The 16459-nt window shown below is 40.9% G+C and overlaps 2 protein-coding genes and 1 non-coding gene across 4 annotated transcripts in view; 1 reads left to right on the forward strand and 2 right to left on the reverse strand.

Moving 5' to 3' along the window:
- LOC145403013 (uncharacterized) overlaps positions 1–16459 on the forward strand; it is a 763478-nt gene that overhangs the window by 298273 nt on the left and 448746 nt on the right. Inside the window, exon 10 of one of the 2 annotated variants that reach the window (XR_013897919.1) lies at positions 1754–1874. The exons of the other annotated variant lie outside the window; for it this stretch is intronic. The gene's annotated coding sequence lies outside the window, so the exon portion shown is untranslated. Of the gene's footprint in view, positions 1–1753; positions 1875–16459 lie in introns of those variants that run through there. 2 annotated transcript variants of the gene reach the window in all.
- LOC145403065 (beta-galactosidase-like) overlaps positions 1–16459 on the reverse strand; it is a 238283-nt gene that overhangs the window by 62356 nt on the left and 159468 nt on the right. The window lies entirely within an intron of this gene.
- Positions 3232–3350, reverse strand: LOC145403474 (5S ribosomal RNA). Its single transcript, XR_013897996.1, has one exon. It is a non-coding gene; the product is annotated as a 5S ribosomal RNA (ribosomal RNA).

The raw sequence follows: 16459 nt of genomic DNA on the forward strand, positions 1-16459 counted from the left end.
TAAGAGGAGCCTGTGCAGTCACACGGAGAGACAGGCTGACGAATGAGGATATAAAGGAGCGTTGTGGTGTGGATGTGGATGTGATAGGAAGCGTTATGAGGAACTACACTGAGGTGGTTTGGCCATGTGGAAAGGATGGAGGGTGAAAGACTGACGAAGAGAGTGTATATGAGTGAGGTGGAGGGGGAAAGAGGGAAGGGGAGGCCGAGGATGAGATGGAGGGATGAGGTGGAGAGGTATATGAGAGAGGGGGATGTGAGTTGGGAGCAGGGTAGTGAAATGGCGGGGGACACGGTGACGCGGAGGCGATTTGTTTGTGGCCACCCCAAACGAGATTGAGGCGTCTGGCAATAGATAGATAGATAGATAGATAGAATCAAAAATTGGTGGGCTGACTCTACCATCTCTGTATTGGGATGGTTGTTATTCTTTCCTTCCTTAAATATTGATAAGCTTTATTTTACATCGATTTCAGGTATTTGTCCATCAAAAAAAAAAAAAAAAAAAAAAAAAAAAAAAAAAAATGTTACAAGAAACATGTAACGATTCTTTGTTATGAAATAGTAGCACGACACGGCTGAAGATCGTACTTTACAATCACAAACAATAACAAACTCACGTGTGTCTACTGCCCAGCTGGACCTGCTGTGTATTCACGACACGGCTGAAGATCGTACGTTACGATCATAAACTCACGTGTGTCTACTACCCCGCTGGACCTGCTGTATAAAGATCATGGAAAACTGTTGCATAGAAAAATGAACAGTGCCTAGACTGAGCACTGGTACGCATCGTCTGCTGGGTCGGCTGCCGGCTAGGAGCATTGAATTGTTGGGAAATTCACGAATTGTGAGACAACTCGGGAACTTTTTCCTTGTGCGAAAAACGAGGCGTCGAAGTAAAATGCATCCAAATATGAGGACTTACTGTCTATATTTTTTTACAGTGAGTATAATTTGGCTTAAATATCTGTATGAAAGGGTTATTAAAATTAATAAAACTAGTACTTACGTTAAAAGGATGTACAGTACTGTATTAGTAACATCACAGTAACCAATTAAATACAGTACACCAAATTTAGTGACGTAATAATGACGAATAATGCAGGCTAAGTACAAAATATCTTTATCAGAGACATATATAAATATAAAGAATGGCAAGAAGTATACAGTACAATCCCAGCTATCCGGTATCCAGACAAATGGAATACTCAGAACAACGGGAAAATTCAAGGGCTGGTAAAAATGTCAGTAAGTTATAACTGTGCGCCAATTTGAATGGACCGCCAAACCGCCGTTTGATTGTGTCACGCGAGGCTGGGTGAAGTCAGACAAAGCGAGATGAAGGCATTTCCGGCTAATGTAAATCCCTAGCAAATCCTCTTAACCACCCCTCCTCTCCCCCTCTTTCCCCTACTTGAATTCAGTCATCCTCCACACCCTCCAAAAATCACCACTCTGCGTTTTGCCACCAGACAGTAAACAAGCTCTCTTGCTATTGTGTTCCTCTAATAGACAGTAATTTATACACTCCAAAATGCCTAAAGTGCAAACTAAACGTAAGCGTATCATGCTTACCTTGAAACAGAAGCTGGACATACGCTACAGACTTGAAAAAGGCGAATATTGTAAAACACTAATGGCTGAATATAAATGTTAATAGGAATGAAAGTTTACTTTGTTGGAAGAAAAATAAATAAATAATATGCCTGCATTTCATATGTACATCATTTATTTTATTTTCTGCAAAACAGCTGAGTGGCGGGTGAGGGGTGGAGTGATGGAGGACAGGTGGGGAAGAAGAAGAACAGTCGGAAACGTAAACAAACTCACGTGGGGGCACAGGTGTCGTGATAATTCTACAATGCAGTCTTAACACATCATCAGTTCACTAATAAATGTTCAAGCTTTTATTTCTATATTTTATTTTTCAATTTTTATGAGTACAGTACATATAATGAATACAGTAATTCGGTAAACAATGGACTGGTGCAAAATGCAGTACTGCAAATTGCTAGACATTGCACACGTGCGTTATGACCATGGTGTGTGTTTACAAGGCAGTTTTTCAGGCGGAATCTCTTAGTGTAACCCCTAATGTGACTGGTGAGTACCTGAACTGTATTTACTGCTGTGATAGCCTTTGTATAGATTTGACTTGAAAATCAGAAATACGGGAAAAATCTGTAACCGGGAAGGTAAATTCCCCAAGCCACCCGGTTAACTGGGATTTTACTGTATTCACCTACTAAATATACGAAGCTGAGGGAGGGGGGAGTGAGTTGGGGGGAGGGTAGTCAAATTGTGGGTGACAAAGCGACTCGGAGGCGTTTTGTCTGCAGCCACCCTTTGCGGGATTAGGGCGTCGGGCTATAGAAGAGATAGATAGACATTCCCACTCAGTGAGAAGCTCTGGGACAAGTTCAGTACAAGTCATATCTGAATAGCCAGAAATATGTCCTGAAACCTCCAGTGTGTCGTGACTTTGTTTATTTTCTGTAACTTTTCTGGTAATTGTAATAGTATGCATATTATTATATTTAAAATAAAAATATTTTAACCCCTAAATACCGAAGCACGTCAATGTACGTATTGACCACTTTAGCCCTCTCAGCCGAATCATGTCAATATAGAGCACCTTGTAAAAAACTGCCTGCACATTGCTCTGCCCCGATTGTGATGTATATCCCTTCAAGCCAATGAGAACTAACCCCTCCGGCCTCGGGTTGGGTGATCTGGCCACTCTGGGGGCAGGGGGTTCACCCCCCCTCTCAGCCCACCTATTGCGTGAATGTTTCGTCATCTGTCACGTAACAACCTTCTCTGAAGACCCTCCCACCTCTCTGTTCACCCCAATAGGACATTGTTAGTCGAAGTTTACCTCTCCCCCAACAATGAGGCCCATTCCATCCCCCTCCAGCCCCCCCCACCTTCCCCCCTAACCTTGTATACCCCTAGCGACCCTACCCCCTCCCTCCCTTTCGGCCCAATACTACCCTCCTACCCCCAATAAACCATCATGTGATAGCGAGCACGCAGCTTGGCTGACTTTCCCCCCCCCACGCCTCCCCTCCCCCACTCCCCCCACCCCCAACACATGTGCACATGCATTATATGTTCATTCATTCATCGCCAGACGCCATGTATCCCAGACAGGGTGGCCAAGGGCTGAGAGTTAATTGTTTTACAGGGAGGGGCACTAATCCTCCACCAACCCCACTTGACGTAGGGATGCCAACAGCATCTGGTGTTCCCAGGCGGTCACCCATCCAAGTACTAACCAGACCCAACGTTGCTTAACTTCGCTGATCGAATGGGAAGCGGTGTACTCAACGTGGTATGGCCGTTGGCATTATATGTACTACCTCAATGTTTTTTTTTCTGTGCCTTTTCGTACCTGAACATAATAAATGCTTCTCTGTAAACTATTCTATACATGCAAACACGTGCAATCACAGGCGTCTGAGCCCCAGCCCCCCAAACACCACCCAGCCCTCTCCCCCCTCCACCACCCCACCATCTCAATACAGTAAAGACAGTTATATTTTCCCTTTTCCCTTGCATGCATCTGCAACAATATTGAACAATATTCTATTTTCCTTCATGGCAATATAAATATTTGGTGTTTCTGAAAGTTTCTGAAGTACTATGAGGCACTGCAGGATTACTCCACATAGGTGAATTATCTCCCCACACCTGCAAACACACCTGCTTGCATGGTTGATATGCTAAATCACACAGATTTTGTTTGTTTCAACTAACCAAATTGGTTGTTACCGTAAATGATCTCCCAAGGTTCAATGTACTCGTTGTGGGCCTTCTCCTCGATCAAATTTTATCTCCCCACACATACAAACACATCTGTTTTCGTAGTAGTTGGTCAAGAACAAACTAAAGTGCTCTACTTTGATGAGAAAAGATGGTTTTATCCAACCTCCATACCTACAAACCTTCTCCCTACAGGGTACTTTATCTCCCCAAAAGCAAGTAATCTCCCCACACCCCAAAACACCTGTTCTCAGGTTTGGTGTGACATATGATATTGCAATGACCTACTTCAGTAATAGAAATAGTTATCAACACTATGGGGGCTTTCGAAAATTATGAGGGGTACCTATTTTTTTTTTTTTTTTTCCAACTTTGACCTTCGATTGTGTGGTAACCATTAGGCTTACAGGGGTGCCGACTGCTCTGTCAGGTGTGTAAATTCTTCTTTTAAGCCAGAACATATTGATTTTTCCCTTGGTGAGAGTCGAAAAAGCACCCCCTAATTGTGGCTCCAGTGGCAGACAAGCCAGATCGAATTGCAGTATTTAGGGGTTAATATTAATCAGTGATTTTTTTTTCTCTGATTATAATCGATTATAATCACTTGATTAAAATCATTTGATTTTAATCATGCCAACCCTGATTCTAACACTTTAACAATATAAACATCATCATCCTAACATATTTAAAATAAGTCAATCCCATATTGCCCTCTTTGAGGCATATGAGGCCTGAGACTTGACTAATATAGTCCAGAACATTAAAGGCAATGGAGACTGACCAATAATCGTGGCAGCATTTTACAGGACAGAAAAATTCCCAGTCTCATCCTGGATCCAAAACACTACACAAAATGCACAGCCAACTTCAACTGATTTCTGAATCAACTGACCAACCAGGATCCCAAAACTAAAGATCCTATGTAAATCCAAATCTAATGTTTAAGTAGTTCTGCATCCCACCACATCACTAATAAAAAGGGGTGAGTAACATACAAAAAAAAAACTGGAAAAGAAGAGCAAAACGTAGAAGTATCAAGACACTGCTGAATAAAATGGGTCATACATCCATCCGTTCATCATTTAAGTCTTCAAAATTCTTGGGTCCACCCCACAAGTATGTCTTTTACACACACACACACACACACACACACACAATTTTGCGACCATGCTGGTTAGGGACACTGGTCTAAAATTCAGGGGTTCTTCCCTGTTTCCTCCCTTATAAATTGGTACCACATTTGCCCTCTTCCATTCCTGAGGCACTTTCCCCTCTTCCAGAGAACACACTGTGAATCTTATCCGCCTGTTGATGGATAAAATATCTGAAAGAGATGAATATTTTAGCTGATAGTCAGTTTGGATTTAGAAGTGGATGGTCATGAGTTCCCAACTTGTTGAGTTTCTACTCAAGAACGATTGACGTGCTACAGGAGAGAGATGGTTGGGCGGATTGTGTGTATTTAGATTTGGAGATGGCTTTTGACAAGGTACCCCTTAAGAGACTATATGTGGAAACTAGAGCATATAGGGGGACTGAAGGGGAACCTCCTGGAATCGATGTCAGACTTTTTGAGAGACAGACAAATGAGGACAGTAATTGAGGATAGGATGTCTGGATGGAGGGAAGTAACAAGTGGAGTTCCACAGGGCTCGGTGTTGGCGCTAGTAATGTTCCTGATTTACATAAATAATATGGTAGATGGAGTGAACAGTTATGCAAGTCTGTTTGCTGATAATGCAAAGATCAGAAGGTAGAGGTTGAGGAGGACTGTAAAATGCTGCAGAAGGATCTGGATAGGATACACGAATGGAGCCGGATGTGGGAAATGAAATTTAATGCAAAGAAATGTAAAATATTGGAAATGGGTAAAAGTACCAAGAGGCCATCATTGAATTATTTGATGGGCAATGAACTAATCACAAAAGCGAGAGAAAAGAAAGATTTAGGAGTGCTGGTCCAGGACAGTTTGTCACCTGAAAAACATATTAACAAGACGGTTAGTGAGATGTATAAACTCCTGACTAATATAAGAGTAGCTTTTCATTATATGGATGAGGAGATGATGAAAAAATTGATGGTGGTCATGATTCACCCCAGGTTAGAATATGCAGCAGTAGTGTGCTCCCCACACAAAAAGAAAGATATAAACAAGATTGAGTGAATACAAAGAACAGCAACCAAAATGGTCCCCAGTTTGGCAGATCTGTTGTACAGAAAGAGGCTGGAAAAGCTGGATTTGCCTTCGTTAGAAGAAAGTAGAAAGAGAGGCGATATGATTGCAGTGTTCAGGACCATGGTGGGAGTAGATAAAATTGACAAAGAAGATCTGTCTTTATAGGATAAGAGGGTAGCAAGAATGAAACTGAAGAAACCAAGCTGCTTGAAGGATATCAAGAAATACAGTTTTCCTTATAGATGTAGAGACCTGTGGAATAGCCTGGACAAAGAGATCGTCCAGTCTAAAAACTTAAACGAGTTTAAAGCTAAACGACTTACTGAGAAATAGAGACAGGACCCCATGAGTGTAGCTCATTTCCTGTATATCACAATTAGGTAAATACAATTAGGTAAATACACAAACACACACACACACACACACACATACACATATAAATTGTTTCATAGATTTGTCAATGGCAAACTGAAAAAAAAGGAAGGAATCGCCAAACTGATAATAGAAGGAGAGGTCTATAAAGATGCAGCAATGCAAGCAGAAATATTGAAAAAATGTTTCCAATCAGTTTTCACTAATGAAAAGGAGTTTGTGGAAGGAAAGGGAGTGGCTAGAAATGTAGTGATAAAAGATATAAAAGTGGAAGAACAGGAAGTATATAAATTACTGGAAGCTCAAGATGTAAGATGAGCCCCAGGACCACATGGAATCTCTAACTGGGTACTGAAGGAATGCAGAGAACAACTGGCGGATAAGTTTCACAGTTTAATTGTGTGTTCTCTTGAAGAGCGGAAAGTGCCTCAAGAATGGAAGAGGGCAAATGTGGTACCAATTTATAAGGGTGGAAACAGGGAAGAACCCCTGAATTTATAGACCAGTGTCCCTAACCAGCATGGTCACAAAATTGTGCGAGAGAATTCTGAAAGACAAGATGGGTAAAATATCTGGTAGAGATGAATCGTTTGGCTGACAGTCAGTTTGGATTCAGAAGTGGAAGGTCATGTGTTTCCAACTTGTTGAGTTTTTACTCAAGAGCGACTGACGTGCTTCAGGAGAGAGATGGTTGGGTGCATTGTGTGTATTTAGATTTGGAGAAGGCCTTCGACAAAGTACCCAATAAGAGACTAATGTGGAAACTAGAGCATAGAGGAGGACTGAAGGGGAACCTCCTGGAATGGATGAGAGACTTTTTGAAAGACAGACAAATGAGGGCAGTAATAAAGGATAGGATGTCTAGATGGACGGAAGTAACAAGTGGAGTCCCACAGGGCTCGGTGTTGGCGCCAGTAATGTTCCTGATTTACATAAATGATATGGTAGATGGAGTGAACAGTATCTGTCAGCTGATGATGCAAAGATCTTAAGGAAGGTAGACGTTGAGGAGGATTGTAAAATGCTGCAGGAGGATCTGGATAGGATACACGAATGGAGCCGGATATGGGAAATGAAATTCAGTGCAAAAAAATGTAAAATATTGGAAATGGGTAAAAGTACCAAGATGCCATCATTGAATTATTTGATGGGTAATGATCCAATCACAAAAGTGAGAGAAGAGAAAGATGTGGGAGTGCTGGTCCAGGACTGTTTGTCACCTGAAAAACATATTAACAAGACAGTTAGAGAGACGTATAAACTCCTGACTAATATAAGAGTAACTTTTCATTATATGGATGAGGAGATGATGAAAAAATTGATAGTTGTCATGATTCACCCCAGGTTAGAATATGCAGCAGTAGTGTGCTCCCCACACAAAAAGAAAGATATAAACAAGATTGAGTGAATACAAAGAACAGCAACCAAAATGGTCCCCAGTCTGGCAGATCTGTTGTACAGAGAAAGGCTGGAAAAGCTGGATTTGCCTTCCTTAGAAGAAAGGAGAAAAAGAGGTGACATGATTGCAGTGTTCAGGACCATGGTGGGAGTAGATAAAATTGACAAAGAAGATCTGTTTTTATGGGATAAGAAAGTAACAAGAGGGCACAGAATGAATTGAAGAAGCCAAGCTGCTTGAAGGATATAAAGAAATATAGTTTTCCTTATAGATGTACAGACCTGTGGAATAGCCTGGACAAAGAGATCGTCCAGTCTAAAAACTTAAACGGGTTTAAAGCTAAATTTGACTTACTGAGAAACAGAGACGGGACCCCACGAGCGTAGCTCATTTCCTGTATATCACAATTAGGTAAATACAATTAGGTAAATACACACAAACACACACACACAGACACACAAACACACACATACAGACAGACAGACAGACAGACAGACAGACACACACACACACACACACACACACACACACACACACACACACACAAACACAAACGAACAGCCGGAGAGAGCAGATGTCCCAGCCATCGCTGCTAACCTTAAGTAGTTTCAGGAATTTTGTCTGTCCTGTCTCCTAAGGTCTTGTTTTAAACTTAAAATAATGAAAGTTAATAGACTACAGTAAGCCCCCGCGTTTGGCGATCCAATTAGTCTGGCGAAACTACCGCCAAATTCGAATTTCGCCAAACGCGAGTTCTTTTTACCATATAAATTGCCTATAAAGTGCCTCAATCAGTCTTTGGTCATTGCCAAAGTCCCCCTTTTGACCCCTAAAACACCATCTTTCGAGCTGAAATAAAATCTTTTGCCTTCACATATTAATACACATGTAGAAAACAGACCAATAAACAATAAATAAAGCTAATAAGACATGATATAAAGGTTGTAACTAACCGTAAATAGAGTGAAGATAGGCTTCCTTGGCTGGGGACGTTGGAGTGGCAGTGGGGGCAGCTTAGTTGCTACCACCACTTTCCTCATCACTCTCCCCCTCCTCCCCCATAACCCCCTTAGCAACCATTTGTCTCGCTTGATCATCCACTTCATCGAAGCCAGAAAAGTCAGCATCCAGCTTAAAGAGGGCAGCGAAGCTTGGTTGGGGAGGTTGGGGTGGCTGGGGAGGTTGGGATGGCTGGGGAGGTTGCGGCTGTTCTTGTGGCTGTTCTTGTGGCTGCTTTTGGGGCTGTTCTTGTGGCACATCGAGTGGGGGGGACCGCCAGGGGACCGCCAAGTTTGAATTCAAATCGCCAAGCGCGCATTCGGTGGTCCGTGGCCACCCTACCGCCAAAAGTGAGTTTCGCCAAGTTGAAATTCGCCAAACGAGGGGGCTTACTGTACCAAAAATGTAAAGATTTATTGGCTAGAGTACACATGAATGTTTGTAGTTTTTTTCGGTAACAGCTGTTTTGGTACTTAACCAACATCAAACATGGCCGAAAATGTAAACAATGAGGGACTCGAATTTCAAGGATTTGATACAAATACCAATGTCATGGACCTGGTTAAAACATTAATTATGAGGATTAGTGAACTTGAAAAGAAAGTAGAGAATCTAGTGATAAAGGATGTGTCTGAAAATATGAATACTACCATACAGAGTCTGATCCATTCCAATGAGATAGCGAATGAAGAGATTAGAAATTTGAAGCGTGAAAATGTTGAATTGAGGAGGAAACTAGAAGAGAGTAGTAATAAAACGGAGAAGGTGAGTAGTGTTGTAGAAGAACATGAGGCAAAGTGGACACACGTAGAAGAAGAACAGAAAGAAGTGGTCAGCTTAAGAGAGATCATCCAGGAAGAAAGGGAAATGAACAAGAAAAAAATGGAAGAAAATGTAGTGAAAATACTGAAGAAAAAAGAGAAAATAGTGAGAGAAACTGTAGAAAGGAACAGATGTGTGGTAGTATTTGGAAACAGGGAAGAGGAAGAAAAGGTTAGGTTCGTAAGACTCGAGAGAGACACGAACCTGGTGAGAGGAATATTAGGCAAGATTGACCCCGAAGGAGACAAGTGGGTAAAAGAAATTGAGGAAGTAAGGAGGATAGGGCCTTATAAGAAAGGGGAAACAAGACCAATGAGAGTCAAGTTTACATCAGTGTGTAATAAATGAGATACTTAAAGTGACCTGGAAATTAAGCAAAGAGGCGGGGATGGAAAATATTATAATAAGAAAAGATCTGAATGAAGAAGAAAGAGAAGTTTTAAAATCATTAATGGAAGAAGTAAAGGAAAAAAATGATAAGAGGACAGAGGAAGAATGTAATACTTTTTTTTGGAGAGTATTGGATATGAAAGTAAGGAAGTGGTATTTAAGGAAACAGAAGTGAAGGAAACTAAGGGGGATGGCTGTGAAAGATCAGAAGTTGAGGAAGTGGTATGGACAGAGAGTAGGAGAGAAGAGGGTATTAAAAACGTCAAAAATAATTTGAAGGTGATATATACTAATGTTGATGGTTTCACATCGACAAGGATCAAAATTAACGATTTCTTGAGAAAACATGAACCTGATGTCATGTGCTTTGTAGAGACCAAATTAAGAGAAGATATTGATGTTCATTTGGGAGATGGTAAATACAAACTGTGGAGAAAAGACAGGAAAGAAAAAAAGGGAGGAGGAGTGATGATAGCAGTGAAGAATAACATAAATGTAGATACTGTGGAAATGGGAGAAGGCAGGGCTGAAGTGATATATATGAAATTAGAAACTGGAGAGAATGTTAAGAGAGATATGGCGGTAGTGTATGTTTCCCCAAAGACGAAAGCATGGAAGGATGACGAATACCATGAGATGTTGTCAGATATGGCTAGCTATTTGCAAAAAATAATTGAGAAAAGCAATAATATAACTTTGGTGGGTGACTTTAACGGTAAAGAGGTGAACTGGGAGGAATGGTACTCGGGAGACGGCGCGGATTCGTGGGGCACTATGTTATTAAATATAATAATGAATAATATGATGACGCAATGGGTCAAAGAAGAGACACGGTTTCGAGGTGAGGACACACCAGCAAGGTTAGATTTACTGTTCACCAAAGAACCCGATGTAACAGAATCATTGAAATATCTCTGTCCTTTAGGAAAATGTGATCATGTGGTCATTGAGTTCCAGAAGTTAATAGGGAACGTCAAGCCAAGAGACGAGCTTCATAGACAGGGAAGATACAACTTTGGGAAAGCAAATTTTACAGGATTGAGAAACTTTTTTGAAAATGCGGATTGGAGAAAATTCAGAGAAACAAGAGAGATACAGAGGAAGTGGGATATCTTTCTAGACCTCTATAATTTGAGAGTGGAAAAATTTGTACTAAGAGTAAGAGGGAAAGAAAACAGGAAAAAGGAGTGGTTTAATAGAAGGTGTATGATAGGAAAAAAGGAGAGAGATAAGGCGTGGAACAACTGGAGAAAGGGAGGTAACAACAGAACAAAGGAAGAATATAAAAGAACAAGAAATGAACACACAAGAATACGTAAAGAAGAAGAAAGGAATTTTGAAAAAGGTATAATAGACAAATGCAAGGATGAATCCAAACTGTTTTATAGATTTGTTAATAGCAAACTGAAACAAAAGGAAGGAATCACCAAACTGAGAGCAGAAGGAGAGGTCTTTAAGGATGCGGCAATGCAAGCAGAAATAATGAACAAACGTTTCCAGTCAGTTTTCACTAAAGAAAAGGAGCTTGTGGAAGGGGAGGGAGTGATTAGAAATGTTCCGGTGATAAAAGATATAAAAGTGGAGGTACAGGAAGTGTATAAATTACTGGAAACTCAAGATGTAAGGAAAGCCCCAGGACCTGATGGAATTTCTAATTGGGTACTGAAGGAGTGCAGAGAACAACTGGCAGATAAAATTCACAGTTTAATCGTATGCTCACTGGAAGAGGGGAAAGTGCCAAAAGAATGGAAGAGGGCAAATGTGGTACCAATTTACAAGGGAGGAAACAGGGAAGAACCCCTGAATTATAGACCAGTGTCTCTAACCAGCATGGTCGCAAAATTGTGTGAGAGAATCCTGAAAGATTGATGGATAAAATATCTGGAAGAGATGAATATTTTGGCTGAATGTCAGTTTGGATTCAGAAGTGGAAGGTCATGTGTTTCTAACTTGTTGAGCTTTTACTCAAGAGCAATTGACGTGGTACAGGAGAGAGATGGTTGGGTGGATTGTGTATACTTAGACTTCAGAGAAGGCCTTTGACAAGGTACCTCATAAGAGACTAATGTGGAAATTTGAATATACAGGAGGACTGAAGGGGAAACTTCTGGATTGGATGAGAGACTTTTTGAGAGACAGACAAATGAGGACAGTAATAAAGGACAGGATGTCTGGATGAAGGGAAGTAACAAGTGGAGTCCCTCAAGGCTCGGGCCAGTAATGTTCCTGATTTACGTAAATGATACGGTAGATGGACTGAACAGTTATGCAAGTCTGTTTGCTGATGATGTAAAGATCTTGAGGAAGGTAGAGGTTGAGGAGGATTGTAAGATACTGCAGGAGGATCTGGATAGGATACACAATTGGAGCCGGACGTGGGAAATGAAATTTAATGTAAAGAAATGTAAAATATTGGAAATGGGTAAAAGTACCAGGAGGCCATCACTGAATTATTTGTTGGGTAATGAATTAATCACAAAAAGGAGAGAAGAGAAAGATTTGGGAGTGCTGGTCCAAGATAGTTTGTCACCAGAAAAACACATTAACAAGATAGTTAGAGAGACTTATAAACTCTTGACTAACATAAGAATAGCATTTCATTATATGGATGAGGAGATGATGAAAAAATTGATAGTGGCCATGATCCGCAGCAGTAGTGTGGTCCCCACACAAAAAGAAAGATATAAACAAGATTGAGAGAGAATACAAAGAACAGCAACCAAGATGGTCCCCAGTCTGACAGACCTGTCATACAGAGAGAGGCTGGAAAAACTGGATTTGCCTTCCTTAGAGGAAAGGAGAAAGAGGGGAGACATGATTGCAGTGTTCAGGACCATGGTGGGAGTAGATAAAATTGACAAAGAAGATCTGTTTGTATGGGATAAGAGAGCAACAAGAGGACACGGAATGAAATTGAAAAAGTCAAGCTGCTTGAAGGATACCAAGAAATATAGCTTTCCTTACAGAAGTATAGACTTATGGAATAGCCTGGACAAAGAGATCGTCCAGTCTAAAAACTTAAAAGAGTTTAAAGCTAAATTTGACTTATTGAGAAACAGCAACGGAAACCCACGAGCATAGTACATTCCGTGTATATCACAAATAGGTATATTAGGTAAATACTTATATATTTGGAACGACTTAGACAAAGAGGTGGTGCATGAGAAAAACATTCATGTGTGTAAAGGTAGACTTGATAAATGTGGATATGGAGACAGGACAACACGAGCATTGCTCAATTCCTGTATACTACAAATAGGTAAATACACACACACACACACACACACACACACACACACACACACACACACACACACACACACACACACACACACACACTTCTGATAGAAGTGTTTAAAACAGGAAAGGAAGAAAGAATGGTTTACCAACAGATGTAGAGTGGCGTATGAGGCAAGAAAAAGAGTATGGAACAAAGTGAGAAGAAGGTATAGTGAAAGGGCTTGGAAGGAGTACAAGCAGGTAAGAAATGAATATGTAAGGGTGCAGAGAGAAGAAGAAAGGAAATATGAAAAGGATATTGTAACTAAATGTAAAAAAGAGCTGAAATTACTTTACAGGTTTGTGAATGGTAAAATGAGAGTTAAGGACAGTATAATACGACTGAGGGATGGAGATGAAACCTATGAAAGAGAAGAAGAATTATGTGAAATAATGAACAACAAACTGCAGTAAGTCTATGTGTTGGAAGAGGAATTTAGGGGACCTGAAATAGAACTCAGGGCAACAGGAATGGCAGAAATTACAGTGGACGTGAATGAGGTGCTGCAGCTGATGAGGGATTTGATTTGGATGTAAGAAAAGCAATGGGACCAGATGGTGTGTCTGGATGGACCCTGAAGGAATGTGCAGACCAGTTAGTATGGCCTGTTTATGTCATCATCAAGACTTTGCTGGAAAATGGACAGTTACCTGAAGATTGGAAAAGAGAAAGTACTGTGCCAATCTTCAAGGGAGGAGATAGGGAAGATCCACTCAATTGTAGACCTGTATCACTTACTAGTATTGTTGGAAAATCTGTGAGAAAATTATTAGAAGAAGATGGATAAAGTATTTAGAAGAAAATGAAGTGATAACACCAAGACAATTTGGTTTTGGGGAAGGAAGATCACGTGTTACTAACCTATTAAGTTTCTACAGTAGGGTAACAGATGTCATACAAGAGAAAGAGGGATGGGCAGATTGTGTCTATCTTGACCTCAAGAGAGCATTTGACAGGGTGCCCTACAGGAGACTGCTGTGGAAATTAAAGACCTTTGGAGGGGTGCATAGGAAACTATTAAAGTGGATGGAAGATTATTTGATAGGAAGGCAGATGAGAACAATTATAAGAGACAAGGTTTCACAGTGGAGAAACGTGAGTAGTGGAGCACCCCAGGGCTCTGTCTTAGCCCCAATAATGTTTCTGATTTATGTAAATGATTTACCAGAGGGTTTAAATACTTACATGAGTATGTTCACAGATGATGCTAAAATCGTGAAACATATTAAAGGTACTGATAATTGTAAAAACCTGCAAGAGGACTTGGACAAACTCCAGAGATGGTGCCAGACTTGGAAAATGGATTTTAATGCCAAGAAGTGTCATGTATTACAAATGGGAAAGAGTGAAAAAAGACCGCACTGGACATATAAAATGGGCACTGAGATAATTGGTAAGAGAAAAAATGAGAAAGACTTAGGAGAGACTATTCAGGATGACTTGTCACCAGAAAAACATATAAACAAAATCACAGGAGGAACTTATGGATTACTGACCAATATGAGAGTGGCTTTTAATTATACGAAGGAAATGCTGAGGGAGTTGATAGTGACACCGTTAGACCAAGACTAGAGTATGCAGCTGTGGTATGGTCACCTCATTTGAAGATGCATATTGATAAACTAGAGAGGGTTCAACGGATGGCAGCAAGGATGATACCATGTTTAAGGGAACTTGCCTACGAGGAGAGATTGGAAAAACTGAAGTTACCAACGCTGCGTGAGAGAAAAGAAAGAGCCTGATCACGATATTTAAAATGTAAGAAAATTGGAAAGGGTGGATAGAGAGGATCTTTTTGTGTTGGGTGATGAAAGAACAAGAGGTCATGACTTCAAGCTGAGGAAATGTAGATGTCTTAATGATCTTAAAAGGTTCAGTTTCCCGAGTAGAAGCATAAGTACAGTAATCACTCCAATACCCGACGTAATAGAGCCATAGGTTCTGTCCAGATATTGGGCCCCAGCTTATGGACTTGTACTTATGGACCCTAACTCAGAGAAACACCTATACAACTCCCTCTGGACATGCATAGCACCTATTTAAGACCCAAATCACACCAATAAGGCACATAAATGACTGAAATAAATGCAGAAGAAACATAAAATGAAGGTTTAGAAGTAGGTTCATACAGTAATAAACATTCTGGTGACTGGCTCCTGGACTGGAACTTATGGACCCTAACCTAGCCTAATTCAGAAAAACACCTTCCTACTGCACATGCATAGCTCCTAACACCCTATTCACACCAATAAAGGACATTAAAGAGTGAAATGAGGTAAGTATAGTATGGAAAAAAAAGTACAGTATGAAACATTCTTCATTCATTCATTCATTGCCAGACGCCATGTATCCCAAAAGGGGTGGCCAAGGGCTTAGAGTTAATTGTTTTACAGGGAGGGGCACTAATCCTCCACCAACCCCACTTGACACATAGGGATGCCAACAGCATCTGGTGTTCCCAGGCGGTCACCCATCCAAGTACTAACCAGACCCAACGTTGCTTATGTCCGGATAATGGGGATGTTCGGATATTGGGCGTCCGGATATTAGAGTGATTACTGTATTTGGAATGACTTAGATGAAGAGGTGGTGCAGGCAAAAAACATTCATGTCTTTAAAACTAGACTGGATAAATGCAGATATGGAGACAGAACAACACGAGCTTAGCTCAATTCCTGTACTGTATACTACAAATAGGAAAATACACACACACACACACTCTGGCCTATATTCTGGTCAATTAAGGAGGCCCCTTAACACTTCCTTACCAGTTTATTTCTGCATATAGCATGTTAATATTCTCTTGTATGATATTTATGCAAACCATGTCAGTACACTCAATCCTCGTAAATCGCGTGTTTATAAATCATGGATTTGTAAATCACGGCTAAGTGACTGTCAGACTGCCTGCACCCTTAAATCGCTGTTAAGTCATGAAAATCGCTGATCTAGGCACCAAAGTGGGCCTTTTCCGAGGAGAATCGTAAACCGCGGCATTCGATTTGAAAATTGCGACCCAACAACCAATCATCACCCGTCCCTGGTGGCAAGTGTGCATACTAATGCCACAGTGTTAATGAGAAACATCAGGAACTCATCACCCACTATTTTGCCCTGGTAAGGGAAGAAGCTAAACATGAACCACAGCCTGGCCCTTCACACACTGAGGACGTGGATGACGTAGCATCTGTCATCTCTGAGGCAGACTTTGAGGGCTTCCTAAGGGAGGCAGAGGAGCTGGAGAAGGGAGAACA

The sequence above is a fragment of the Coenobita brevimanus genome, chromosome 60, assembly GCF_032717465.1.
Source record: "Coenobita brevimanus isolate Jiangsu-jjx chromosome 60, ASM3271746v2, whole genome shotgun sequence".
Taxonomy (NCBI): domain Eukaryota; kingdom Metazoa; phylum Arthropoda; class Malacostraca; order Decapoda; family Coenobitidae; genus Coenobita; species Coenobita brevimanus.